A 27,279-nucleotide genomic window follows, 5' to 3' on the forward strand; every position below is an offset into this window, starting at 1 on the left:
TGGATTTCGTCTGTGAACAATGTGTGCTTTAACCACTTCAGCCCCAGAAGTATTTACCCCCTTCCTGACCAGAGCACTTTTTGCGATTCTGAACTGCATCGCTTTAACTGACAATTGCGCGGTCGTGCAACGTGGTTCCCAAACAAAATTGACGTCCTTTTTTTCCCACAAATAGAGCTTTCTTTTGGTGGCATTTGATCACCTCTGCAGTTTTTATTTTTTGCGCTATAAACAAAAAAATAGCGACAATTTTGAAAAAAAAAAGCATTATTTTTTTACTTTTTAATATAAATAATAATATATAATAAATATCCCCAAAAAATAATAAAAAAAAATTTTTTTCCCTCAGTTTAGGCCAATACGTATTCTTCTACATATTTTTGGTAAAAAAAAGAAGCGATCATTGATTGGTTTGCGCAAAAGTCATAGCGTTTACAAAATAGGGGATAGTTTTATGGCATTTATATTAATATTTTTTTTTTTTACTAGTAATGGCAGTGATCAGCGATTTTTATTGTGACTGTGACATTATGGCGGACACGTCGGACATTTTTGGGACCATTGTCATTTATACAGCAATCAGTGTAAATTCCTGTGTAAATGACACTGGCAGTGAAGGGGTTAACCACTAGGGGGCTAGGGAGGGGTTAAGTCAGTACTAGGGATGTGTTCTAACTGCAGGGGGGATGGGCTAGCTGTGACACGTCACTGATCTCTGACAGGGAGCAGAGATCATTGACACTGTCACTAGGCAGAACGGGGATATGCTGTTTACATCAGCATCTCCCCGTTCGTCCTCTCCGTGGCCCCGATCGAGTCCGCGGGACCTGTGACCCGACTCAGGGAGCTCCCGGCCGCAGCTAATAAAGACAGCTGAGATTGGCGTCAGCACCCAATGGAGAGGTAAGTATTAGGAGTCTTCTTTTGCAGGGAGATTTTCTTTTTAGTAATGTTTTAAATATATGGATTGCAAAAATATTAGTATGCAGGGTGAGCCACAAATAGTGGTGCTTCTTGTTTAATAGTACTCTACGATCAATGGTTTTGTAGCTTTGGTCAGTTCAAGTAGATTATAATGGCTTATGTGCATGGGCATTTGATTGTGTCCAAACTACTTTTGGGTAAATGTAACAATGTTTTAAAATGTTTCCTTACTGATAATATCATATTTTACATGAACCACTTGAGTCGTGAAGCCTTTTCCCCTCTAAATCCCCTTGAATCCCGGAACTTTTTTTTCTGTCCTAATTTCATGCCCTATACCTTTTAGCTTTTGTATTCTACCCTAATGTATTTTACATTTTTTTTAGGCACAGATAAGATTTTAATTTGCCATTTTTGGTGAATTTGGTATGGATAAATACTGTATATTTTTATTTCTAGGTGTTTTTTTCAGAAAATAAACAGAACAATTAGAAAAGAATAAATAATTATATATACTGTATTTATCGGCATATAACACGCGCTGGCGTATAACACCCACCCCAAGTTTAAGAGGGAATTTTAAGGAAAAAAACTTTTTGGAGTAAAGTTTAAGGAAGAAAAACTTACATTAAAATGCCCATCAATGCAGCGTTATCAGTGTCCATCTGCAGCCTTGTCAGTGTCAGTGCAGCCTTGTCAGTGCAGCCTTGTCAGTGCAGTTTTGCCCCAGTGCAGCTTTGCCCCAGTGCAGCCTTGTGTGATCACCACGATCCCTGCCGACATACACAGCCGCGTGTAAATTCAAATATGGCCCCGAGACTGCAGAGACTCGGCGGAGCCGAGATACACATACCCGAGAGTCCTCGGCTTTTCTCGGCGCCGCTTACAGTCCCGCCCAGTCCCACCCTATTATGGACATCACACAGGTCCAATGGCGGGACTGGGCGGGACTGGGCGGGACTGTAAGCGGCGCCGAGAAAAGCTGAGGACTCTCGGGTATGTGTATCTCGGCTCCGCCGAGTCCCTGCAGTCTCGGCGCCATATTTGAATTTACACAGGGCTGTGTATGTCGCCGGCGATCGCGGGTATCGCTGAGATCGCTCCGATCACACAAAATTGGCGGGGATCGGCCTATAACACGCACCCACGATTTTCCCCTGATTTTCAGGGGAAAAAAGTGCGTGTTATATGCCGATAAATACGGTATATATATTTATATAATGTATGTATTTTTTTTTAATTAAGCTCTTTTAACCTTGTTTCATATTGCTCAAAATATTTGTGCTGTTTTTTTTTTTTTTTGCCTGAATATTGTTTGTCAGCACCCATGTACAGAGTACCCCTGGAAGACGTCACCTCTGCCCTCGCGTGCCCCTGGAAGACGTCACCTCTGACGAAACGGCGTAGGGAGGAGCGACGTGCTGACGTCACCACGATCCGCGCTGATCCCGGAAGTTACGGGCAGCAGTGCGCAGCCGGCCGGCAACTGTATATGCAAACCTATTTCTACTACATTGTGAGTGTGATTCTTTTAACTTTTACTTTTAAATAAAGTGTTTAAAATTTGTTACGCTATGGGAGCTTTTGTTACTTATTTTTACATGAAAAACGAGTGACCATTTGCCACGCAGAGGATTCCTATTACAGAGGTCCATGAGTGTCATTGTTACGGTCCACACCTGAGGCTGGGGTCACACAGCCACATACCTGCTTGATCTCCCGAAAAGAGATCTAAGGAGTCGGTAAGGGGCCATCTTTTTACATAGGTGGAGGAGCTTTTCTGTCATCACTGAATCCCGGGTGATCTAGCCATATACCACACACCATTCGGATGCTCACCACTCTCTCCCTGGCATAAATCTTGTACTTATATGAACTGTACACTTTTGTGCACTCTGCACTTTGGACTTTATGTTGCTCATTAGCATTTTTTTATTTATCACTGTTGTATTTTACGTACAGGAATTTACAATATAGTTTACCCTTCAGGATGTACTCACTATTTCATTGGTTTTATGTCACTCATTGCAGCGCAGCCTTTTAATTTTGATTAGCACCCATGTATTGTTGTAAATATATCATGGAATAGGTTTTTTAAAAGTGTACATTGTCAGCCTAATATCGGTGTTTGGATTATGGTGTTGTAATATTATACTAAGGGTTATATTGAAGGCAGAGGGTTATCCTGGCTGTACAGGTATTGATAAATGATTGATCATAGATTTGATTTTGGGTGATATTTTGAAAATGCTAGTGTTATGCATTAAAGAAAAGATTGATCTGGATGAATACAATAGTACGGTAATACAAGACTGATTTTTTAATTAAAATAATAATATATTGATTGAATAGTTGTATCTTATTGTGTGTGGCCTACATTTTTGTCCGAAGGGTGTGTGCCTGGATTTTGTCTTGCATACAAACGCCACACAATTGTCAGCCAACAAACACGAACGTAGTGGCGTACTAGACGTAGTACGTGGTTTTTCAGCTCTTTAGCGCCATCCTTTGGGCACCTTCTGCTAATTTTGTGTTTGGTGAGCATTGATTCCGAGCATGCGTGTTTGTACTTCGGACTTTTGTCCGACGGACTTGTGTACACGCTCTGAAAATTTGACAACACACCGTTGTCCGTGGAAAATTTATAAACCTGCCATCCAGCATTTGTCCACGGAAAGTTGAGCAACAATTGTCTGATGGAGCGTACAAACGGTCAGATTTTCCGCCAACAGCCTGCCATCACACAATTCCCATTGGAAAATCCGATCGCGTGTACGAGGCATAAGTGGCAGTTAGAAAATTGTAGATTTCCTAACCCCACTCTTTTTATCATGAAGGAATACCATGACCTGGAAGCCAGTAGCACAGTAAAAGCTACTAAACCACTACACACTCACAGCATATCTGATGATCTAGGTAGGAGTTGAACCTACAATCTTCTGATCCATGGTCAGACATATTATCCATTACACCACTGGCCCTGCTCCCACCTACTTTCTCTAAACCATCACAATAGCCAAGTCCTTGACAGTCCCAGAACATTTCTTATTGAGATGTCTCGGTTCCACGCCTTATACCTTTTAGCCTTTGTATTCTACCCTAATGTATTTGACATATGTAGGCATAAATATGGTTTTATTTGCTATGTTTGGTCATTATGGCAGCATATTTGGATAAATATATTTTTATTTGCAGGTGTTTATTGAGAATAATAAGTCAAACTTTAAAAAAAAAATGCATTAAATATATTTCGACAAACTAGGAGCACAGAGAGAGAGAGCACACAGAGGCAAATCACATTGAGGAAGATGTGTGGGCGTTTATTGAAGAACTTGGGTGTACAGGAGGGGGCAGCAATAGGACACAGCACAGACAGACAGTCCATGGGGTGACAATATGGCACAGCATGGATAAACAGTTCACAGGGTAACAGTTTGGCACAGCATGGATAAACAGTTCACAGGGTAACTATATGGCACAGCAAGGGAAGATGATCTTCAGGGCAGTAATAGGCACATCAAGTGTTGACATCCACGGAGTGGAAATATGGCACAGCAAGGGGAAACAGTCCAAGGGGCAGCAATTAGGCACAGCAAGGCAAATTAGTCCACAGGATAGCAATATGGCACAGCAAGGAGAAATAAGAGGCAGAAAGGTTCAAAGACTCACGAGATGGAAGTCCAACTGTCCTGGGTAAGGGGTGTGGTGGTCTTGGCGTCAGGGGGTTTTAGGCTGGGCACTCCACAGAGGAATCTGGGCACACAGCAAAGGGGGCAAACAGAGAAATTAGTGTAGGACTCTGAGCACACAACAGAGAAGTCAGGCATTGCAATCCGTGGGGGACTCTGGGCACACAGCAGAGAGGGCAGGCAGAGCAATCCATGGAGGACTCTGGACATACAACGGAGAGGGCAGGTAGGACAATCAGTGAAGGACTCTAAGCACACAACAGAGAGGGCGGGCATGGCAGTCTATGGGGGACTACGGGCACACAGCAGAGGGCAGGCAGGGAAATCCATGGAGGACTCTGGGCCCACAACAAAAAGGGCAGGCAGGGCAATCTATGGAGAACTTTAGGCACACAATAGAGAGGTCAGGCAGGGCAATCAGTGAAGGACTCTGAGCACACAACAGAGACGGCAGCCCGGATAATCCATGGGGGACTCTGGGCACATAGCAGAGAGGCAGGCAGGGCAATTCATGTAGGACTCTGGGCACACAGCAGAGAAGGCAGACAGGGCAAACTATGGAGGACTATGGGCACACAGCAGTCCTGGGCCCCCACAGGTTCTGGCAGCAAGTGACTTCTACAGCAAAGGGTCAACAAAGTGGGGAAAGGAGAGTTCCAGTGTCTGGAAAGCAGAACTGACAATATGGATCTACAAGTCCCAGCAGTCTTTGTGTCCAGAAAACAGCACAGTCCATACTGAACTATCAGTCTCAGCAGCTCTATGCACCTTCTAGTTTTCATCTAATGAAACCTGCAGCCATGATTTCCACTATGTCCATCATGGCAGTAAGCTCAGAATCATCTGACACTTTACTCAAGATAGGGATATTATATGGTAATTTGGATTCAGCCAAAAACCTCTTTTCCCAAATTGTCGGGGCTGAGGTGGCTGGCTTTATTCTGGTACAGAACACAATAATGTCTGTGCTACATGCTAACCCAAGCCTCATCTCATACCTCCTTGGTGGGCACAGGAACATACAGATCAATTAAAGTGGTTGTATAGTCTTTTTTTTAACTTTTCCCTACAGGTAAACCTATAATAAGGCTTACCTGTAGGTAAAAAAAATATCTCCTAAACCTGTACGGTTTAGGAGATATTCCCCTTGCTATGAGCCGCTGACTGCAGCGGCGCATGCACACAGGGGATTCTCGGCTGAAGGCCCGACAACTGCCGGACCTTGCCGGGTAAGAAATCTCCCGCGCGCATGTGCGGGAGTGATGACATCGCGGCTCCAGCCACTCACAGCGCTGGAACCGCGATACCCGGAAGACACGCCGAGGCAACATGACAGCTCCCTCGGCGTGCAACAGGTAAGATACCAACGCCTCGTTCTAAGGTAAGTATTTCATAATGAGCTAGTATGCGGTGCATACTAGCTCATTATGCCTTTTGCTTTACAGGGGTAAAAAAAAAAAAAAAATTCAGCGGGTATACAACCGCTTTAAGTAGATACACTTTCCTCTTTGCACATGGCCTCTGGATTAGAGATTGTTGCTTTCACAAAAGAAAATCGAATTTTCCTGTCATCCTCCCATTGCAGGGTCCTGGAACACAATAGAAAGTGGGAGGGTATTTCCGGTTTGAGGAAAATTGCCTCCCAAGACAGGTGTCACCTTAACAAATTATTAGATCTCCCTTTTCTCCCTATTCCTGTTTTAATGCCAACTGGAAAGTGGAAGATTTCCTGTCATTTCCTCTCTGCTCTTCAATACAAAAGGTTGCCGTGACCCGGATTCGAACCGGGGTTGCTGCGGCCACACCGCAAGGGTTAAAAACACAAAACGCACTGCAAACATGCCAGAAAAACGCATCAAGCGCTGCAGCAAGGATGTGAATCTAGACTTATATCAGCCACCGGCCTCCAGCCGCCCGTGTGAAATAGGCCTAAGAAGGAATGTGGCCATGCGAGAATTGCCCCCTTAGACAGGCGTCACCTAAACATTTGTCCTCATTTAACGATTTCCCCTCTAATTGTGTTTTTGTGACAATGGAAAGTTGTAAATTTTCTATAATTTCTTAAACAAAAGCATGCCGTGACCCGGAGTTGCTGCGGCCACAACGCAGAGTACTAACCACTATACGATCACGGCAGACGAGCCAGGTAGGAGTCGAACCTACAATCTTCTGATCCGTAGTCAGACGCGTTATCCATTGCGCCACTGGCCCTGCTACTGCACTGTGCCCTTTGGCCTTGACATTAGTCTAGTCATTGGCATGCCTGCCCTCTCTAAAACATCTTCCTGAACAAACGTGCCGTTCTTATCCACTGAATTTATGTGTTGATTATAAGGTTAAGTGCATTGTCCTCTTCCTCCCATGTGACAGTGCCAATGCTTGGTTGGATGCACCTAGCATTGTCATGTGGGGGAGGGGGGAGAAAGTTTCCAGCCTTAAGCTTAAATGTTTCTCTGAATTATTTTGGTGGTTGTAGAAGATTGGAGTCTGCGCCCAATAGAGAGGTATTAGGAGTCTTCTTAAGCAGGGAGATTTTTTTTTTTTGTTGTTGTTGTTGTTTTTAAAATCTGGTTCCAGAATATAGATTGCAAAAATATTATATTATATAATATTTATATATTTAAGGGAATATGTTTTAAAAAGAATGGTAAGAAATGTTACATTCTGAGCTGTCCATAGTGCTGAAGCCATAACATTTTGCATGAAATCGTGTTACCAAAAAAAAAAATTAAATCTATAATTAAAGTATATTAAAAGTATATTAAGGCCTCAGACACACAGGAATATTTTTTTCCTCCCCTGAACGCCTATGCTCCGGGGGGGGGGCGGTTTGGGGGAACAGCATTGAAAAGGCGCCTAAAGCCATGTTGTGCAAAAGCGTTTCGGTGCTATAATTGGTATCTCTGTCCCTCGAAACTTGCATGGATCTATCCCTATACCTCTATAACCTGCTGGAGGAACTGTGGACCTGCTGGGACCTCTATGCATATATAGTGGAACTGTCCACAGCTTACCACTTTCTGGTCCTCACTCAACAAATTTCTCTCTCCTCTCTGTTCCTGTTCCACTCTCCCCACAGCTGGTCCTATTGGTTCTAGACATCTACTCCTGGCCTCACACTTTCCACTGTATACTAAGCCCTATATATTTATTGCTGTCCGATTGGCTATTGCCAGAAAATGGAAATCTCTCCTTCAAGCCCCCCCCACCTTCCTTTACACGCACATGAACTTTAATGACAAACCAGTCTTAGTCCGTAGGGTTCAACTCTTCTGGGAAGGCTGTCCACAAGTTTTTGGAGTGTGTCTATGGGAATGTTTGACCATTCCTCCAGAAGCGAATTTGGGAGGTCAGGCACTGATGTTGGACGAGAAGGCCTGGCTCACAGTCTCCGTGCTAATTCATCCCAAAGGTGATCTATTGGGTTGAGGTCAGGACTCTGTGCAGGCCAGTCAAGTTCCTCCCTCATCCATGTCTTTATGGACCTTTGCTTTGTGCACTGGTACGCAGTCATGTTGGAACAGAAAGGTGCCATCCCCAAACTGTTCCCACAAAGTTGGGAGCATGAAATTGCCAAAAATGTCTTGATATGCTGACGCCTTAAGAGTTTCCTTCACTGGAACTAAGGGGCTAAGCCCAACCCCTGAAAAACAACCCCACACCATAATCCCCCTCCAGCAAATTATTTGGACCAGTGCACTAAGCAAGATCCCTAAAGACAGGGATGAGTGAGTTTGGGGTGGAGGAACTTGACTGGCCTGACCTCAACCTGATATAACACCTTTGGGATGAATTAGAAAGGAGACTGCAAGTCCACACCAGTGCCTGACCTCACAAATGCACTTCTGGAATAATGGTCAAACATTCCCATAGACATGTGACACATCACAGGAAGCACCTCCATGGTTAACAGAGGACAGAATTAAAATTAGACTTAAACTTAATAGTAATAAATCACTGGGACCAGATGGCTTGCACCCGAGGGTACTTAGGGAACTCAGTCAAGTAATTGCCAGATCATTGTTTCTAATTTTTACTGGAATGGTACCAGCTGATTGGAGAAAAGCCAATGTAGCACCAATATTTAAAAAAGGGCCCAAAATACATTCCTGGAAATTACAGACCAATTAGCCTAACATCAATAATATGTAAACTCTTGGAGGGGATGATAAGGGACTATATACAAGATTTTAGTAATGAGAACGGTATCATTAGCAGTAATCAGCGTGGATTCATGAAGTATCATTCTTGCCAAACCAATCTATTAACCTTCTGTTAGGAGGTGAGTTGCCATCTAGATAAAGGAAGGCCCGTAGACGTGCTGTATCTGGATTTTGCATAAGCATTTGACACAGTTCCCCATAAATGTTTACTGTACAAAATAAGGTCTGTTGGCATGGACCATAGGGTGAGTACATGGATTAAAAACTGGCTACAAGGGCGAGTTCAGAGGGTGGTAATAAATGGGGAATACTCGGAATGGTCAGGGGTGGGTAGTGGGGTCCCCCAGGGTTCTGTGCTGGGACCAATCCTATTTAATTTGTTCATAAACGACCTGGAGGATGGGATAAACAGTTCAATCTCTGTATTTGTGGACGATACTAAGCTAAGCAGGGCAATAACTTCTCCGCAGGATGTGGAAACCTGGCAAAAAGATCTGAACAAATTAGTGGGGTGGGCAACTACATGGCAAATGAGGTTCAATGTAGAAAAATGAAAAATAATGCATTTAGGTGGCAAAAACCTGAATGCAATCTATACACTGGGGGGAGAACCTCTGGGGGAATCTAGGATGGAAAAGGACCTGTGGGTCCTAGTAGATGATAGGCTCAGCAATGGCATGCAATGCTAACAAAGAAAACAGAATATTGGCATGCATTAAAAAGGGGATCAACTCCAGAGATAAAGCAATAATTTTCCCGCTCTACAAGACTCTGGTCTGGCCGCACCTAGAGTATGCTGTCCAGTTCTGGGCACCATTCCTCAGGAAGGATGTACTGGAAATGGAGCGAGTACAGAGAAGGGCAACAAAGCAAAAAAAAACAAAAGCAAAGCTAATTACTTTTGATAATATAGTGTATGTTTGCCAGTAGTCCACTCGCTTCCTCGCTTGATTTCACCTTTCAAAATGTACAAGTGACACTCCTTCTCTTGACCTTAATTTTTTATCACTAGCTTTGTCGACAAGCCTTAAATGGCCTATCTTGGTTTATATTTTATTCACTCTGATTGTACTCTACACCTTACTTAACCATCTTCTATTTTTTTTCTTAATGTATTGCATGTTTGCCTTTGCATTTTGATGTAATAATGTAAAACCTCAAAAAAAAAACCTCAAGTTAAAAATAAAAAACGTTTAGGCACGTCAAGCGCTTGGGTGCTCATTAATTTTATTGGCCAGAATATTTGTTTACTCTTGCCATTGGAATGAATGAACACCTAAGCGCTACAGCTAGTGCTAAAGCGAGTTGAAATGTGTTTAGGTGGCTCAAGCATTTTTTTACACTGAAATGCTCCTCTCCTGAATGCACTGGCATTGGGTTTTTTTCTGCCTCTAAACACCCCTCAACGTCTGTACACAACTATGTGTGTATGGACACATAGGCTAACATGGAGGGGCATTTAGAGGCAGAAAAAAAAGCAACACGCCTCTAAAAGTGGCATTTTTAATGCCTGGTGTGTGAGGCCTAAAGCGTATACTCCCGCCAGTCTAGGTATGGGTGGAATAAGGAAATATAATAACCTCTCGTAAGTTTTTTTCCCATGTGCCTGTTTGGGGGATTTATTCTCATTGTCTGCCCTGGTGTCACCAGGATGGAAATTGAATGGAAATCAAAAATGTTGCAATTGGCATTGAATCAGGAGTAGGGAATAAGTCTCCTAGTGGGGACACCTGTTCCAATGAAGATGGGATTTTTCCTCACTTTCTGTTATTTCTTCCAGATGGGGACACAGACACCAAAAAAAAATTGACAATGGTCCAAAGCATCTCTAGTCTGTCTAAACTAGGAAACAAAGCTTTGGCTGGGATTTCACTATAATTATTTTCCCTCCAGGTTCCTCTCTTGGTATATGGGTAAACCTAATATGAAGAATGATGTAAGGTTACACCACAGGATTTATATAACGCCAACAGGTTACGCAGTGCTTTACAATATAAAAGGGAGATAGTACAGTTAAAATAGAATAAAATACAAGAGGGTTAAGAGGGGCACTGCTCATAAAAGCTTACAATCTAATAGGGTGAGGCAAGTGATACAAAAAGTTGTAACTGTGGGGGATGAGCTGATGGAATTGATAAAAGATTCGTTGGAGACGTGATAGGTGTTCACCGAAGAGATGCATTTTCAGGGATCGCCTAAAGGCAGCCACAGTAGGAAATAGCCAGACAGATTGAGGCAGAGAGTTCCAGAGGATGGGAGAGGCTCTGGAGAAGTCCTGGAGATGAGCATGGGTGGAGGAGACAAGGGAGCTTGAGAGCAGGAGGTTTTGGGAGAAGTGGAGAGGACAGTTTGGGGTTTGGTTGATATTTGGAGACAAGACTGGTGATGTATCTAGGGGCAGAGTTGTGAATGGCTTTGTATGTTGTTGTTAGTATTTTGAATTTAATTTAATACATACATATACTAACCATCAATGTAAAGGGGGTTGTTTTTAGTTATGCAAAATGCCAGGTTCCCCAGAGATTCCTCTACAGGTGGGCACCAAAATGTTTTCCAGTTTGAATATGGTTGAGACCGAAGTCACAACCCCAGAAAACCTAATTTTCCTATTGAGTGAAAACTGTTAACTTTGAACAAATTTAATTATTCTTGATCCTCTAAAAATCCTATCATAACTTCATCTCTTGCTGGGCCTGTCTTATGCCATTTTGATTCCCGGCTGTTAGGTACAGCTTTTTGATGCTATCATGTCAGCTGAACATACATGTAAATACTAGTCATTTTCTTAAAGTGGAACTAAACTGTACCTGAGCACCACAAACTGAAACCGCTATTTATTCATTTTTAATAATAACAGGAAACTCACCCATCTGTCTATGTCTCTGTAGCACCCTCCTAGTGTAGAGTAGGCTGCTAGGTAAATTTAGTTAGCTGCACTGTAACAGTTGAACAGGGGTTGATTATTTAGAGCTGCTCAGTGTTTCACAGGTTACTTTTCCCTTTGTCTTCTAGAGGCTTCTGGAAGTATAGTGGAAGGGGGAGCAGAACAGGCAGCCTGAATATTTATTGGACTCCAGCCAATTCCTGGAGAGGTGTGCCCAGAAGGTGGAGGGAGAGCCTATAAATGGTGAGGCCTGGACAGCAGGGTGCAGAGTTTCTGTGTTCAGTCCTGCTGGAGGAGACCCCTGTGTAGAGGCTCTCCCCCTGGGGCAGATTTCAAGAAGAATCCATCGGGGAGACACCAAGGTCCTAGCTAGGCTTAGCTGGGGGGCCTATTTGCAAGCTTGAGTCTAGGGATCAAGTTGGATCTGTAGAAGCTCACTGGAGAGAGCCAGGAGGCAATTGGTGGGAAAGAGCCAATCTGTCCTATAGTGGTGTGTATCTACACCTCCCTCACTAGGAAGAGCCTGGTGGATATCGGCAGGGGGCAACCAGTGATCCTGTGGCTAAGTGAGTAAGCAACCTCATTAATGAGGAATTAGAGACTGTGTGTAGCTGTCAAACCCTGAAAGGAGTACCAGTCACCATCAGCATAGAGATCCTGTGGGACTTTCATTTTTGTACTGTGCAGCCAGAAAGTGAGGCGTCCTTAAGCCATTAAGATTTCTGGCCCATCCTATGCTCCCCCTCCCAATTCCAGTTCATCGTTCCCAATAAAAACCCTAAAAAGAACCCTTAGATTGTTTTTTGGGGCCAGTGAAAGAGAAAAATGCTGGGCACCTGGCTGTGCGTGTACTAAGGTGAAATAGGACTTCATTCTCCAGAGGTTACTTTAAGGTGCGCTACATATGATTTATTTTGATGAGAAATCACTTTGAAACACAAAGTAAGGGCAAACGATGCATGTAGCATTTACTTCCTGGAATGCACCTCCCCATCTGCTCAGGCATGAAGGCAGGAGGGTGTGCATAGCTGAGCCTCCTCCCCTCCTCCAGATGAAAGAAAGAAAAAATGGCCATGAAGACTCCTGGGATGCATGACCTAGGTCAGAAACCAAAAAGCAACTGACGAAAAGTGAAAAAAAAAGAAAAGTTTAAAACAAGTATAAAATACCTTCCTATCTAATTACTAGCGCTAGCAGCATAAGGATTAAAAATAGCAATGTTTATTGGGAGAGTTTAGTTCCACTTTAATGATTAAAGGATATGTAAAGGTTCATAAAAAAAAAAAAAAAAAGCAAAAAAAAAAAAAAAAAACATGTAATACTTACCTCCTCTGTGCAGTTGGTTTTGCACAGAGTGGCCCCGATCCTCCTCTTCTGGGGTCCCTCGGCGGTGCTCCTGGCTCCTCCTCTTCTCGAGTGCCCCGTCGGAGAGCTGCATTCCATGGGAGCACCCGTGCGGGCGCGCTCCGGTGTCCTGTTTCTGCGTCCATTGACACAGACAGCAGGACTCGACCCCGCCCCCAGCTCCCGTGTCATTGGATTTGATTGACATTAGCGGGAGCTGCGCTGCTATCAATCTATCCAATCAGGACCCGGGACACCGGCTGGAGCTGGTGTGCTCGTTCCCACCGATGGAAAGACTGGGTTCAGGTAAGTAAAAGGGGGACTCTGGGAGGCAGCTGCATCACAGGAGGTTTTTTACCTTAATGCATAGAATGTATTAAGGTGAAAAACCTTGAGGGTTTACAACTCCTTTAAACAGAATTACAGAACCAGATATAATTACTCGGGCTAATACATTGTGTATCTATTTAAAAGGAACCTGCTTGAGACATACTGTATATATGCAACGTTTCAAGTATCTAAGGAGTGGGACTTTCAAGTGTTTTAAGAACAGATAAAGTTTACATCTGTTCTAAGAGTTTATTTCATAAGTTCCAGAAAATATATATTTTATCTCCGACAACATCACACCGTCCACAGTCTGAGAACATTTTAGTATGGGATTTTTATAAAGATAGTTATAAGGGGAAATAAGAGGCATGAATTAAAGGAACTGTGTGGTATTCTCCCTGGTTTGTTGTAGCATTTCTTTTTGTTCTTTTTCCTTGGTGAATTGTATGATCAGCACCATTTCCTTTGTTATGTCATGAATTTAGTTTGTACTGACTCAAGAAATATTCCAAAGTAATCATGCCTTTTGTAACACATTTGTTGTTGAGTTAGGGGCATTGTAGCATATTTTCAGTAAGTCTATGTTTTTAGCTCAACTCAAATTTTATTGTGACAGACCCAGCCAGGGCAGGGACTTTCGGAGGGGACTGCAGGGTGGCAGGTGCTCAAATTTTTTTTTTTTTTTTTTTTTGGGGGGGGGGGGGGGGGGGGGGGGGCGCAAACAAACGGACAAATTCTAAAAAATACTGAAAAAAAAACACATCGATTGCAGCTTCACTGTGCCCATCAAATGCAGCCACCGTGCCCATCAAATGCAGCCACCGTGCCCATCAAATGCAGCCACTGTGACATCAAATGCAGCCACCATGCCCCATCAAATGCAGCCACCGTGCCCATCAAATGCAGCCACTGTGCCCATCAAATGCAGCCACTGTGCCCATCAAATGCAGCCACCGTGCCCAACAAATGCAGCCACTGTGACATCAAATGCAGCCACCGTGCCCATCAAATGCAGCCACCGTGCCCATCAAATGCAGCCACTGTGACATCAAATGCAGCCACCATGCCCCATCAAATGCAGCCACCGTGCCCATCAAATGCAGCCACTGTGCCCATCAAATGCAGCCACCGTGCCCATTAAATGCAGCCACCGTGCCCATCAAATGCAGCCACTGTGCCCCATAAAATGCAGCCACTGTGCCCCATCAATTGCAGCCACTGTGCCCCATCAATTGCAGCCACTGGTGGCAGGTCAGGCAGCGGCTGACGGTGGTGAGCTGTGGGAAGGGCAGTGGGTCAGGCCACGGCTCCTGTGTCCTCCATGTTTCCCATGCGTCTCTTCTTCCCTTCTGCTAGGCGTCCAATAGGATCGCCTGTGCCTTTATTCAATCAGGTGATGGGTATTAGACCCACGCTTCCTGATTGGCGGAGAGGCGGTTCAGTGTTAGAAAAGCAATTATTCATTTGCTTTTCTAACACACCTGGGTGGGCTCCGAGCGCAATGCTCTGCGCTCTGAGTCCACCTTTTTTGAAGCCTATTAGAGAGTATGGCTCTAATCAGGTGTTTCAAAAAAACACCCCCGCTGCTGTAGTTCAAGCGCCTGGCATCCGAAAAGCGGCCGAGTGCCTGGATAGCCATGGATAGCCTGATAGCCTGGTGCCATGGATAGATTCATGCTATGCATGAATCTATCCATTCTACATATAGGGGGGTGGCATGATAGAGGGGGTGGCGCCCGTGTGCTCTTAATGGACGGTCCGCCCCTGCAGGGGGGCCTCTTGCCTACTGACTATGGGCCTTGACTTTTTAGGGAACACTACTTTTTGGGAGGTGTGTGCCTGGGGGGCCCTTGGAGTGGCCTTGTTTGGATTCAAGTCCATATATCCCCATATATCTGTGTATATACACACAGACTCTGGGAACTGGAGGCAGGGCCATCTTTAATATTGACTGGACCCTGGGCAAACATTTTTATGGGTCCCCTCTTCCATGCAATTTCGCTCTCCACGTGCTTTGAGACATACAATAAATAGTAGCTAGACTCAAAATCAGTTTACTGAATTAGATCAGACAGCGATTGTGATTGGTTGCCAGAGGTTACAGTGTATCATTACCGCTCACTGACTGGCTGCTAGAGGTTATAGCACACATTATGGCTCACTGTTTATTTTCTAGTGGTTACAGCACATGACTTCTGCTTGTTGATTTGTTGCTAGAGATTACTGTACATCAATACTGCTCGCTGATTGATTGCTAGAGGTTACTGGACATCTATACCACTCACTATTTGGTTGCTAGAGGCTACTGCACATTATTACTGCTCACTGATTGGTTGCTAAAGGTTACAGCACATCATCTCCTCACTGCCTGCACACCATGGACTGGGGAGGTGGGGATCAGTGGTAGTGGTGGGGGGGGTTGATGGGATCAGTGGTAGTGGTGGGGGGGATGGGATTAGTTAGGAGGCAGTACACTGTGACAAATTCTGAACCATGTAGAGCAAAGCTGGAAATCTTTGGCAAGTATATAGTGGAGGATTCTACCAATGTAATGAGGAAGTTACAATGACCACCAATGCGAGGAGGGATTTACACTGACCACCAATGTGAGGGGGAATTTGCACTGACCACCATGTAATGGGGGTTTTTATGCCACCCACCACTAGAAAAGAGGGATTTCTACACTGACACCAGTGTAATAAGAGCATTTACACCAACCACCAGTGTAAGGGGGAATATACAATGACCCCCATGTAAGGGGGAATTTACACTGACAATCATTGTCGAGCAGATTTGTACTGACCACCAATGTAAGGTGACACTTCTACACCGACCACCAATGTTAGGGGGGATTTACACTGGCCAGGGGCCACCAATGTAAAGGAGGATTTACACTGACCACCAGTGAAAGGGCAATTCTGCACTTACCACCAATGTAAAGGGAAATGTACACTGATCACCAATGCTATGAAGAATTTACACTGACAACCAATATAATGGGGGATTTTACATCAACAGCCAATAAAGAGGGATTTCTACACTGGCCACCAATGTAAGGGGGATTTACACTCACCACCAATTTAAAGGGGGCTTCTACACGGACCACCAATGTAAGGGAGGATTCAAAACTTACCACAAATGCTAGTTTTTTTTTTAACGATTACCAATATAAAGAGGAGTTTCTACACTGGCCACCAATGGAATGAGGATTTACACCGACCACTAATGTAATAGGAGCATTCACAGTAACCACCAATGTAAAGAGGGATTTACACTGACCACCAATATAAGGGGGGCCTTCACACTAGCCACTAGGTGAATGAAAGGATTCTACACCGAGCCCCAATGTAATGAGAGGATTTATACCGACCACCAATGTAACTGAGACATTTAACCTGCGTTCACATTTGTGTGTTGGGAATACATGCAAAATCGCTTTCCTGACACCACAGAAACATGCTGCCCTTTAGCAGATAGACAGCAGTGCCATTAATTGTTAATGATATCCTCATGCATCGGCTGAGATGTGCATATTCACATGCACCAAAATTCAGGGTGCTGTGGCGCCATGTTCTTTTGAAGAAGGGTTCCACCTCCAATTTGCTAACCTTTGCAGAACAGGCTGATGTTAGGCTTAAAGACTATAGTTGTAGGCAGGACTTTCAAGCATGCTCCTTTACCTCCCCAGTGGGCAGCATTCAGCAGAAGTGATGGTAGATATGACCTCAGGGGGACATGATACACATATGAATGGCACCTCTATTTACATATCAATGCCGCGGTCCACGACTATTTACATCAGGGGACAGCAACCTTTTTCCACTTAGGGGCCGTATTCAATGTATGTGAATACACGAGGGCCGCATTCACCTGCTAATAAATGAAGATAATAAAAAAAATACTAACACAGTAATATTAACAGTACAGGTTTACGTCACTTTAAGGTGCTTGTCCAATAAAAGCCAGTTCACCCTGAGGGAGTATGTAGCTGGGGATTCGGATTTTACTGTCCCCCTCCCCCATCCTGGCACCCAAGGGTGGCTGACGCCAGCCCTGCTAGCCAGCATGGTCTGGAGATGGGGTTCCTGTCCCTAGGGAAAATGGGGTTCCTGTCACTAGGGAAGATGGGGTTTCTGCCCTTAGGGGAGATGGAGGCCCTGTCCCAAGGGGAGACAGAGTCCCTGCCCCCAGGGGTGATGGGGTCCCTGTCCCCAAGCGAGAATGGGTCCCTGTCCCCAGGGGTGATGGGGTCCTTGTCCCCAAGAGTGATGGGATCCCTAATAGGGCCCCCCAATTGCAGTGTCCTCTGTCCACTGCACCCCCCCCCCCCCACACTGTAGGGTTCTCTGTACCCTGCACTCCCCCCCACTGTAGCGTCCTATGTCCCCTGCACCCCCCCACTGTAGCGTCCTCTGTCCCCTGAACCCCCCACTGTAGGGTCCCCTGCACCCCCCCCCCACTGTAGGGTCCTCTGTCCCCTGCACCCCCCTATACTATAGTGTCCTTTGCCCCCTGCACCCCCCCACTATAGTGTCCTCTGTCCCCTGCACACACCCCCACTGTAGGGTCCTCTGTCCCCTGCACCCCCCCCCCCACTGTAGGGTCCTCTGTCCCCTGCACCCCCCCCCTCACTGTAGTGTCCTCTGTCCCCTGCACACCTCCCCCCACTGTAGTGTCCTCTGTCCCCTGCACACCCCCCCACTGTAGTGTCCTCTGTCCCCTGCACCCCCCCCCCCCCACTGTAGTGTCCTCTGTCCCCTGCACCCCCCCCCCCCCCCCCCCACTGTAGTGTCCTCTGTCCCCTGCACACCCCCCACCCCCACTGTAGTGTCCTCTGTCCCCTGCACACACCCCCACTGTAGTGTTCTCTGTCCCCTGCACCCCCCCCCCCCCACTGTAGTGTTCTCTGTCCCCTGCACACCCCCCCCCCCCCCACTGTAGTGTTCTCTGTCCCGCACCCCACAAACACACACTGTGTAGGTAGAACTCCTACCTTACACGGTGTACAGCAAGCAGAGCAGCAGAGATCGATATCACAGGGCTGGATGGGGCCGGGAACTGCTGAGGATAACTAAGGACAGCTGCGAAAATGTCCGCGGGCCGGTGCCTGCGAATTAATCAAGGGCACTGACAGGCCGGACATTCAGCAGTGGCGGGCTGGGTATGGCATACAGGCTGCGGGTTGCCAACCCCTGATTTGCATATTAATGCCACCGCTATTTACATATCAATGCAGGTTATTTACATATAAACACAGGGTCTGCAGGTGGGTCATTTGTACATGGTGTGGGAGATTAGCTCATGGAGATCACCTTTTCTGGGAAAAAAGGTCAGCGTGCAGGCAGTTTCTTTAAAATCTGGTGGGTTGCCAGATTTATTAAGCAGAGGTTTGCACAATAATGAAAACAAACAAAAATTAGTAAAGCAAATCCTTGCCGTCCGGTGCTAAACTATACAGCAGACTTCCTCTTTATATGGTGTGGAGTTGGTCCCCAACACCCACAAAACATGTGGTAAAGCAAACCTTCTTTTTATTTCCAGAGCTCTTCTCTCTCAGATTCCCTTCTGAGTCTCAGGCCAGAGCTATCCTGTGCTCTCTTCCTGCTCATTTAAAGTCCACCTGAACGTGGACTCAAGTGGACCACAACATCCGGACCGGAACCAAGCCTGCCACAGAGGCTGGAAAAACCCAGGCCGGAATTTCTTACTACAGAATGCATGCGATGTGAAATATACCGATTATCCATTACCTCACCTCACATACTGTCACAATGGCGATAGGGCAGAGCTGGGCAGCAGCAACAGTACTTTACACTGACATATCGGGACACAGCACGGGACCAATGCCCCGTACACAGAAATTCCGCCAGCAAAAGTCGGATGTGAGCTTTTGGTCAGAAATTCCGACCGTGTGTATGCTCCATCGGACTTTTGCTGGCAGAATTCCAACCAGTAAAAGATTGAGAGCAGGTTCTCTATTTTTCGGTCAGAAAAAGTTCCTATGCGAAAATGCGTTCGTTTGTGGCAATTCTGACGCGCAAAAAATCACGCATGCTCGGAAACAATTCGACGCATGCTCGAAGCACTGAACTTCATTTTCTCGGCTTGTCGTAGTGTTGTACGTCACTGCGTTCTTGATGGTCGAAGGTTCAGAGAACTTTTGTGTGAACGTGTGTATGCAAGGCAAGCTTGAGCGGAATCCCGCCGGAAAAACCCTCCAAGTTTTTCCTGATGGAATTTCTGATCGTGTGTACGGGGCATAAAACTTCAAGGGATCCCCTATTGTTTCTGTCTGTCTTCTCATCGATGTGTTTATACTTGTAATATTGTGTATTGTACTGTACTTTGTATTCAGGGTTGTAGGTGCCGAATGGTCTGGTCACCTAGGCTGGTTTAAGTGCCTAGTTAATTAGCTCATGTTAATTATATCACTGTCAACTAGAAGTTGCTAGAGGCGGATCAGCATAAGGGCTTTTTTTCAGCGGGGGAATGCACTGAATGTATTTTAAGGCAACACTGAATGTATTTTAAGACAAAGAATACTGGAGGGTCTAATGATGCTAGCTGCTGGGGGGATCTAATGTCACTTGTAGGGATCTATTTTTGTGTGGAGGCCTATTTTTGCTGCTGGGGGATTAATTGTTCCTGGGAGGGATCTACTGTTGAGGGAGGGGTCTGTTGTTGCTGGCTGCTGGAGGGTCTATTAATGCTGGCTGCTGGAAGATCTGCTGTAGCTGCTGGGGGTCTATTCTTGCTGGCTTGGTATTTTTTGCTCGAGGGGGAGGGGGGTCTATTCTTGTGTGGGATATTTATTGTGCTGATGGGAGGTCTATTGTTGCTAGAGTGGTCTGCTGTTCCTGGGGTAGGGTCTTTTGTTGCTGGTGGGGTCTACTATTACTGGGGTGGGGTCCATCAAATTCCATACACATACCTTAGTAGCACAAAATGATACTTGGTTCCAGGGGCGTTGCTAGGGGGTGGCTTTTGGGGCTATAGCCCCGAATCTGGGGCCCATAGCCCCGAGTCTCTGCAGGGGTCCCCAAGGGGAGGGGAGGCTCTCTGGGGACCCTGATGTAAGTAGGGGGCTCTCTGGGGACCCTGATTTTAAGGGGGAGGCTCTCTGGAGACCATGATTTAAGGGGGAGGCTCTCTGGAGACCATGATTTAAGGGGGAGGCTCTCTGGGGACCCTAATGTAAGGGGGGCTCTCTGGGAACTCTAATGCAAGTGGGGGGCTCTCTGGGGACCCTGATGTAAGGGGGGCTTTCTGGGGACCCTGATGTAAGGGGGGGCTCTCTGGGGATATATATTACACACACACACACACACGTATATTACTGTATATACATTTGTATGCCCGCCCAAGCGTATGACTTTCTTTACTACGCTGCTATGGGCTCTAGCCCCAGATCTTTTGTAGACCTAGCAACGCCCCTGCTTGGTTCTGTATTCTTTAACCCCTTCCCGCCGACCGAACGCATATATGCGGCCTCGGCTTTCCGGGGTTATACCGGGATGATGCCCGCAGCTGCAGGCATCATCCCGGTACCGTTGTTTTCAGCGGGCGATCGGCTACCCGAGTATAACAACCGATGCGGCTAAAAGCTGCTCGGTTGTTATACCGGAGGAGCGGGAGGGGACATCCCCCCCCCTCCCGCCGCTGTTACCGGGCCTCCCGTGCGATCGGGAGGCCCGGTGTCCGTTCCGCTGCCTTCGGCGGTTGGGGGCGGACTGGAACGAAGCTGCGAGCGGCTTCGTTCCAGCCTTCTTCTTGTAAATGCGGAAGCGACGTCATGACATCACTTCCCGTTTACTCGGCTGCCAATGGCGCCGAATTTAAAAAAGTACACAGTATTCAGAATCGCCGTTTTCGGCGATCTGAATACTTTGAAGTGCAGAGGAGGGATGGGGGGTCTTTTAGACCCCCGATCCCTCCATAAAGAGTACCTGTCACCACCTATTACTGTCACAAGGGATGTTTACATTGCTTGTGACAGCAATAAAAGTAAAAAAAAAAAAAAAAAATTTAAACACAATTTATAAAGTACAAAAATAAATAAAATAAATAAAAAAAAAAAAAAATTTTTTTTAAAGTGCCCCTGTCCCCGCGAGCTCGCGCAGCGAAGAAAACGCATACGGAAGTCGCGCCCGCATATGTAAACGGTGTTCAAACCACACATGTGAGGTATCGCCGCGATCGTCAGAGCGAGAGCAATAATTCTAGCCCTAGACCTCCTCTGTAGCTCAAACCTGGTAACCGTAAACATTTTTTAAAGCGTCGCCTATGGAAATTCAAAGGTACCGTAGTTCGTCGCCATTCCACGAGTGCGTGCAATTATAAAGGGTGACATGTTTGGTATCTATTTACTCGGCGTAACATCATCTTTCACATTAAAGAAAAAAATTGGGGTAACTTTACTGTTTGGATTTTTTAAAATTCATGAAAGTGCCACTTTTCCAAAAATTTGCGTTTAAAACACCGCTGCACAAATACCGTGTGATAAAAAATATTGCAACAATCGTCATTTTATTCTCTAGATTCTCTGCTAAAAAAATATATATAATGTTTGGGGGTTCTAAGTAATTTTCTAGCAAAAAAATACGGATTTTAACTTGTAAACACCAAATTTCAAAAATAGGCTTAGTCATGAAAGGGTTAAAATGGGCAGTACTGGGAGGTGGGTAGGGGGTGGAATCAAGGGATGGTGCTCAGAAGTGGGTAGGGGAAAGAGACAAAGGGTGCGTCAGAAGGGGGGGGGGGGTTCCTGCACCTATTCTTTGATTAAAAAAAAGTCCTGATTAGCATAGTTTATGTTGGCTGTTCCTTGGTTATGTTAATTATATTTCTGTATACGGTTTCCTTTGCATATGATAATGTGATCAAGCTTTTATCTGATTTTGTGTGGTATATAAATTCTCTGTGAGTTTTCAATAAACAGTTTTTATGTTTTTCACCACCCTACACTGTGTCCCAACTAGTGACTAGGTGGGCTACGGGATCTTGTAGCATTTTGTTACCAGGCAAGTGGAGCTTATACGATGGACATACTCCTCTTGAGTACCGGGGTCCTTCACAAAGTGTATTTCTACTTTTGGAGCCAAGTTGGGAAAACACCTATTTTATATGTTACATGTTCTCATTCACATAGCAGGACAAAAAAAAAAAAAATGCTACTTACATTTTACACTATGTATAGGGAGCTGGGGAAATAGGTTTACCAAAATTGACCCTGTCTGTACTGTGCTGGCAGATCTCAGTATCTGTTGTAAACTAGATTTGAACACTGTTTAGCTGGCCGTACATAAGGCAATTTTCTCTCCCTCAAATATAAGTTGGAGGAAAGAAATTCGCTCGACTCCCTCATCAACACATTTGGTGTTGATGGTGGAATCTCTCCCACCAGTGGGAGGTTTCATCCATCAGAATACAATGAATAATGCTGGCAGCAGTAATCATACGGAAAAAGCCCGGCAGGCTGGTTGTACTGAAGTTGATCCATAGATCGACTTTAGTACAACCAGCCCAAAAATGAATCGACAATCAGCCGGTTCATGCTGAACAGGCCGAATTTCGATCCGTCTATGGCCGTTTTTGATGTAGAATTCCTGGCTAACACTATGTTTAAAAAATGTCCCCCTCCTATCTATGCTGCCCAACCTGTGTAAAAAATGTGTATACTTAACAATTTTCAGCCTGTTCTGGTACAGTCATGTGATCCGTAGCTTTAGCACCCCGGTGTCAGTCAGCAGCAGCTGAAGGGGAGAGGGATAGACAACAGTGGCTAGGACGTGGTGCCTACGAATGATGCCACTGTTCCCAGTATTCCCAGCAATAGTCCAACACTCCCTCCTCTCCACTGGAAGCGTGAAGGCAATATAAATAGTTCACGCAGGGCTAGTGCAACGATTTTTGACACCCTAGGAGAAACCTCATTTTGGCGCCCCCCCCCTTGGCTCCACCCCCTTTGCCCTGCCCATGTATACCCCACCTTTTTAATGAAGCGCCCATCAAATGCAGCCTCACCAGCGCCCATCAAATGCAGCCTCCCCAGTGCCCATCAATGAATGTTTGCTTGCTTCCATTAATTCGGAAGTTGGGACGCAGACACAGTCCTCCGCTGCCGCTGTGCCTCTGACACTATGTGCGAAAGGAGCGAGGGGTGCCTGCTGATGCTAAGACGTAGTTGCTTGCTGCAGAGAGAAGAGTAGGAACACCAGTGGCCGGGTGCCCTAGGCGGCTGCCTAGTTTGCCTAATGGTAGCACCGGCCCTTAGTTCACACACACATATGTAAGCAGTGTTTGCACCACACATGTGAGGTATCCCAGCAAACGTTATACCAAGAGCAATAATTCTAGTGCCAGACCTTCTGTGTAACTCCAAACTGGTAACCTGTAAAGGCATATAAAGCATGGCCTATGGAGATTTTTAAGTACCGTAGTTTGGCGCCCTTCCATGAGTGTGCGCAATTTTAAAGCATGACCTGTTAGATACCTATTTACTTGGCGCAACGTCATCTTTTTTATTTTACCAAATAATTGAGTATTGCGTTTTTGTGCATTAAAATTCACTAAAGTATATTGTTTCTAAAAATTTTTGCATTTGAAAAAGTGCTGCGCAAATACAATGTGACATAAAAAATTGCAACACCCACCATTTTATTCTCTAGGGCCTCTGCTTAAAAAATATATAATATTCGGGGGTTCTAAGTAATTTTCTAGCAAAAAAAAAAATAGATTTCTACACTTATGTAATAAGCGTATGTAATAGACTTAGGAAGCCAGTGGCTGTTCTCACCAAAAGACTTTAGGCCCGTACACACGATCAGACTTTCCGACAGGTAATGTGTGATGACAGGCTGTTGGCGGACAATCCGACTGTGTGTATGCTCCATCGGACAATTGTTGTCGGACTTTCCACCAACAAATGTTGGCTAGCATGTTTTCAAATTTTCTGCCAACAAATGTGTGTTGTCTGACTTTCTGATCATGTGTACACAAGTCCAAGTCCAAAGTATAAACACGCATGCTCGGAAGCAGAAGCGCTCGGTCTTGTAAACTAGCGTTCGTAATGGAGAATTAACATTCGTGACGTGGCAAATTATGAAATCTCCAAATGCAGCGCACAATTCTCTTCTTCTTTAATGGGATAATAATGAAGCTGCTTTGCTGGTGATACTGATGGAGTTATTGCAAAAAATTTTCAAAGGCTTTTTTTTTCTAGTGATATCAAGAATAATATTATTATGCTTGTTTTTTTTTTTTTGTTTTTTTACCACAACACCATTATCCTGTAGTTTTTAAGATCAAACATACAACTATGTTGGTGTCCCTTGTTAATTTTACATTGTATTTTTTAAAATGTAACTGCCTACTCCCAAACTAACTGGCATTTGAAGTAAAACACATAGCCAAGTATTATTCTACACAATGTTTTTATTGTGCATTAAAAAATAAATAAATTAGACATGCTATCTGCCAATAGAACTTAACCAAAAAGTGCATTTTATGCATCCAAAAATATAGAAAATATACCAAATCAAATCATTATTCAACCAAAAAAATAATTTCAAAGCAATAACTCCAAAGGCCAATAATAAATAACACGTTATCTCCTCCGATGTCTGGTTGACGAACAGCCGTTCAGAAACGAACTGAAAAGCGCGAAATGAAAAACGCGAAAAGAAAAGCGTGAATCAACACTCACCAACCTTCTACTAACACAGAATTAGCAGAAGGAGCCCAAAGGGTGGCGCTAAAGAGCTGAAAAACCATGTAGTACGTCACTACGTTGGAATTGTTGGCCAACAATTGTGTGGACGTGTGTATGGAAGACAAGTTTGCGCCAACGCCCTTTGGACAAAATTCCACGGATTTGTTGGCCAACAATCCGATCGTGTGTATGTGTAGAGGCATTTCCCTCTATTCCTGTTTTAGTGACAACTGGAAAGTTGTAGATTTCCTGTCATTTCCTAACCCTGCCTCCTCTTTCCAAAAGTAGAGCATGCCGTGACCCGGATTCGAACCGGGGTTGCTGCGGCCACAACGCAGAGTACTAACCACTATACGATCACGGCACAGTTGATGAGTCAGGTAGGAGTTGAACCTACAATGGTCTAATCCGTAATCAGATACGTTATCCATTGCACCACTGGCCCTGCTGTTGTCTTATCAGCGGGAGGGGAGAATGTCGTCAGCTCTGTGTAGCCTTGAATGTCACATCTTTTGATGGCCGTAGCTATTAAAGATAATGAAGATTAGTATCAATCCCCATTAGAGAGCTAAGTATTAGGAGTCTTCTTTTGCAGGGAAATTTACTTTTTTACATGTTTTAAAAACTTTGTTCCTGTATATGGATGCAAAAGTTTTATGACACAGGAGGAGTCACAAATGGTGGTGCTTCTTTTTTGACAGTACTCTACGATGACTGTGGTTTGGCACTTTGGTCGGTTCAAGTAGATTCTCTATAATGGTTTATGTCCATGGGCATTTGATTGTGTCCAAACTACTTTTGGGTAAATGTAACAACAATGATTTAAAATGTGTCCTTACTGATAATATAGAAAAGCTTCCCTTTAACACGCAGTTTAAACTTTTATATGAACCACTTGAGTCTCAAGGCCTTCTTCTTCCTAAAGCCTAGGACACACGGGCCGGGTGTTCATAAAAAAAGGGCCTACAATCGGCCCGTGTGTAAAGCAGCCAGTCCAACAGAAGCCGGACGTTTGGCTGGCTTCTGTCGGACGAGCATGCCGGAAAACCAGCAGCCAACCAGTGGTGTGTACTAATCATTGGGCTGTATTTACACATGATCGTGGGCAGACACGTTTTGCGATGCCATTGCTTCTAATAGCACCCCAATCGCTCCGCGATTCTCGTAGAAGTAAATTGCGATGCAATTGCGGCAAACTCGCTATGCTGTCACCCAAAAGCAGCTCATGTTCCTTTTTGAGCAACAAGCATCATGCATTGGGATTTGCCACAATTGCAGTGTGGTTTACCGCACAACAATCGTGGCAAAATTGCGGAAGTAACGGCACCGCAAATACATCCCGCATTTTGCAGCCATTTGGAATCCCAAGGCGGAATTGCGGCGATTCAGCCCATGATCATGTGTGAATGCAGCCTTAAAGCGGAGTTCCACCCAAAAATGGAACTTCCGCTTTTCGGAATCCCCCACCCCTCCAGTGTCACATTTGGCACCTTTCAGGGGGGAGGGGGGAGCAGATACCAGTCTAATATAGGTATTTGCTCCCACGTCCGGGCATAGATACCCGAGCCACCCGCGGGTATCTACACCACTTCCGGCACCTTCTCCGCCTCCCCCCCCCCCCCCGCTGTCTTCTGGGAGACACACAGGTCCCAGAAGACAGCAGGGACCAGTGGGATCGCGCAGCGTGAATCTTCACTTCCTGATTCCCTTACCGAAGATGGCGGCGCCTCCACACCAGAGCCGAGGGACGGGTCGGCTTCGGGTGCCAAGATCGCGGGCGCCCTGGACAGGTAAGTGTCCTTGTTTTAAAAGTCAGCAGATGCAGTATTTGTAGCTGCTGACTTTAAAAAAAAAATAGGCGGAACTCCTCTTTAACCTCCCATTAGTACCAGAGCTTTTTTTTTCCAGAGGTGTCTCCGTTCTCCGACCTTTTTATCCTTTGTATTCTACCCCAATGTGATTTATATTTTTTGTAGGCACAGATAGAGATTTAATTTGGTACTTTTGGTAATTTTGGTAGCAAATTTGGATTCATTTCATGGTGCTTATTAGGAATAAAAAGTGAAACCATTGAAAGAATGCATTTAATTTATATCCTGTCCTAACCACAGTTGCTCCAGTGGCGCAATCGGTTAGCGCGCGGTACTTATAAGACAGTAACTGGTGAGCAATGCCGAGGTTGTGAGTTCGAGCCTCACCTGGAGCACAGATTTTGGCAGCATTGTGAATTGTTTA

The 27,279-nt window shown here is 45.1% G+C and overlaps 1 protein-coding gene, 1 long non-coding RNA gene and 3 other non-coding genes across 6 annotated transcripts in view; 2 read left to right on the plus strand and 3 right to left on the minus strand.

The window, feature by feature from the left end:
- Nucleotides 1-27,279, plus strand: part of P2RY11 (purinergic receptor P2Y11) — a 142,978-nt gene that overhangs the window by 43,743 nt on the left and 71,956 nt on the right. The window lies entirely within an intron of this gene.
- Nucleotides 1-27,279, minus strand: part of LOC141133272 (uncharacterized) — a 49,332-nt gene that overhangs the window by 10,474 nt on the left and 11,579 nt on the right. The gene's annotated exons all lie outside the window — the stretch shown is intronic.
- On the minus strand, nt 6,752-6,824 carry TRNAR-ACG (transfer RNA arginine (anticodon ACG)). Its single transcript has one exon. It is a non-coding gene; the product is annotated as a tRNA-Arg (tRNA).
- TRNAH-GUG (transfer RNA histidin (anticodon GUG)) lies at nt 25,337-25,408 on the minus strand. Its single transcript has one exon. It is a non-coding gene; the product is annotated as a tRNA-His (tRNA).
- TRNAI-UAU (transfer RNA isoleucine (anticodon UAU)) lies at nt 27,158-27,250 on the plus strand. Its single transcript is given in 2 exon segments — nt 27,158-27,195; nt 27,215-27,250. It is a non-coding gene; the product is annotated as a tRNA-Ile (tRNA).

The sequence above is a fragment of the Aquarana catesbeiana genome, linkage group LG03, assembly GCF_042186555.1.
Source record: "Aquarana catesbeiana isolate 2022-GZ linkage group LG03, ASM4218655v1, whole genome shotgun sequence".
NCBI lineage: Eukaryota > Metazoa > Chordata > Amphibia > Anura > Ranidae > Aquarana > Aquarana catesbeiana.